Genomic DNA, 3,021 nt, shown 5'->3' with positions numbered 1-3,021 from the left:
CATCTACTTCAACAACATCTATATCCACTTCTACTTTAACAACTACATCTACTAGTACTTCAACATACACTTTCTCATCTACTTCCACAACTTCTACTTCCACTTCTACAACTACAACATCTATAACAACTACTTCAACGTCAACAACATCTACTTACAGCATCTACATCCTCATCCACTTCAACCACTAAAACGCATACTACTACTTCAACAACCACATCTACTTCAAGAACAACTACTTCCACTTCAACAACTACAACATCTACAACAACTATTTCAACAGCCACATCTACTTCAACAACAACTACTTCAACAACCATATCTATTTTAAAAACAACTACTTCAACAACCACATCTACCTCAACAACAACTAATTCAACAACCACATCTATTTCAACAACTACTTCAACAACCACATCTACTTCAACAACAACTACTTCCACTTCAACCACTACAACATCTACAACAACTACAACGACAACTTCTACTTCAACAACAACTACTCCCACTTCAACCACTACAACAACTGCTTCAACATCAACTTCCACATCCACTTCAAGGACTACTTCTACTTCAACAATAACTACTTCCACTTTAACTACTACAATATCTACTACTTCAACATTAACTTCTACATCTATTTCAACAACAACGTCTACAACTACATCTACTTCAACAACAACGTCTACAGCTACATCTACTTCAATAACGTCTAAAACTACATCTACTTCAACAACATATACAACTATATCTACTTCAACAACAACGTCTACAACTACATCTACTTCAACAACAACAATGTTTACAACTACATCTACTTCAGCAACAACGTCTACAACTACATCTATATAAAAACAACATCTACAACTACATTTACTTCAACAATAACCTCTACAACTACATCTACTTCAACAATAACGTCTACAACTATATCTACTTCAACAACAGCGTCAACAACTACATCTACTTCAACAACAACAACGTCTCCAACTACATCTACATCAACAACGTCTACAACTACATCTACTTCAACAACGTCTACAACTACATCTATTCCAACCATAACGTCTACAACTGCATCTACTTCAACAACAATGTCTACAACTACATCTACTTTAACAACAACTACAACGTCTACAACTACATATACTTCAACCACAAAAACGTCTACAACTACATCTACTTCAACCACAACAACAACTACATCCACTTTAACAACAACGTCTAGAACTACATCTACTTCAACAACGTCTTCAACTACATCTACTTCAACAACAACGTCTACAACTACATCTACTTCAACAACAACGTCTACAACTACATCTACTTCAACAACAACAACAACGTCTACAACTACATCTACTTCAACAACGTCTACAACAATACTTCCACAACAACAATGTCTACAACTACATCTATTTCAACAACAACGTCTACAGTTACATCCACTTCAACAACAACGACTGCAACTACATCTACTTCAACAACAACGTCCACAACTACATCTACTTCAACAACAACAACGTCTACAGCTACATCTACTTTAACAGCAACGTCTACAACTATATCTACTTCAACAACAACGTCTACAACTACGTATACTTCAAGAACAACAACAACAACGTCTACAACTACATCTACTTCAACAGTGGCTACAACTACATCTACTTGAACAACAACGTAAACAACTACATCTACTGCAACAACGACGTCTACAACTACACCTACTTCAACAACAACGTCTACAACTACATCTACTTCAACAACAACGTCTACAACTACATCTACTTCAACAACGTCTACAACTACATCTAGTTCAACAACGTCTACAACTACATCTAGTTAAACAACAACAGTGTCTACAACTACATCTACTTCAACAACAACGTCTACAACTACATCTACTTCAACAACAACAACAACAACAACGTCTACAACTACTTCAACAACAACAACGCCTACAACTACATCTACTTCAACAACAACGACTACAAATACATCTACTTCAACAACAACAACAACGTCTACAACTACATCTACTTCAACAACAACAACAACGTCTACAACTACATCTACTTCAACAACAACAACAACGTCTACAACTACATTTACTTCAACAACGTCTACAACTGCACCTACTTCAACAACAACAACGTCTACAACTACATCTACTTCAGCAACAACAACAACGTTTACAACTACATCTACTTTAACAACAACAACAACTTCTACAACTATATCTATATCAACAACAACAACGTCTACATCTACTTCAACAACAATGTCTACAACTACATCTACTTCAACAATGACACCTACATCTACATCTACTTCAACAACAACAACAACGTCTACAACTAAATATACTGTCAACAACAACGTCTACAACTACATATACTTCAACAACAACAATAACGTCTACAACTACATCTGCTTCAACCACAGCGTCTACAACTACATCTATTTCAACAACAACGTCTACAACTACATCTACATCAACAACAACGTCTACAACTACACCAACTTCAACAACAACGTTTACTACTACTTCTACTTCAACAACAACAACGTCTACAATTACACCTACTTCAACAACAACAATATCTACAACTACATCTACTTCAACAACAACAACGTCTACAACTACATCTACTTCAACAACAACAAAGTCTACAACTACATTTACTTCAACAACCACAACGTCTACAACTACATCTACTTCAACAACAACTACAACTACATCTATTTCAACAGCAACAACAACGTCTACAACTACATCTACATCAACAACAACAACGTCTACAACTATATTTACTTCAACAACAACATCTACAACTACATCGGCTTCAACAACAACAACGTCTACAACTACATCAACTTCAACAACAACAATGTTTACAACTGCATCTACTTCAACCACAACAATATCTACAACTACATCCAGTTTAATAACAACATCTACAACTACATGTACTTCAACAACAACAACAACAACAATGTAATAGTATGATACATATTATA

At 35.3% G+C, this 3,021-nt stretch overlaps 1 pseudogene; it reads left to right on the top strand.

The window, feature by feature from the left end:
• Window positions 1–1,019: 1,019 nt before the first annotated feature.
• The window catches only part of LOC143028120 (uncharacterized), an 8,207-nt pseudogene continuing 6,205 nt past the window's right edge, over window positions 1,020–3,021 (top strand).

Source organism: Oratosquilla oratoria, chromosome 9 (assembly GCF_046742065.1).
Source record: "Oratosquilla oratoria isolate Oo_2021 chromosome 9, ASM4674206v1, whole genome shotgun sequence".
NCBI lineage: Eukaryota > Metazoa > Arthropoda > Malacostraca > Stomatopoda > Squillidae > Oratosquilla > Oratosquilla oratoria.
Note: the sequence above shows the minus strand (reverse complement) of the source record. Positions and strands in the feature narration are given on the sequence as shown.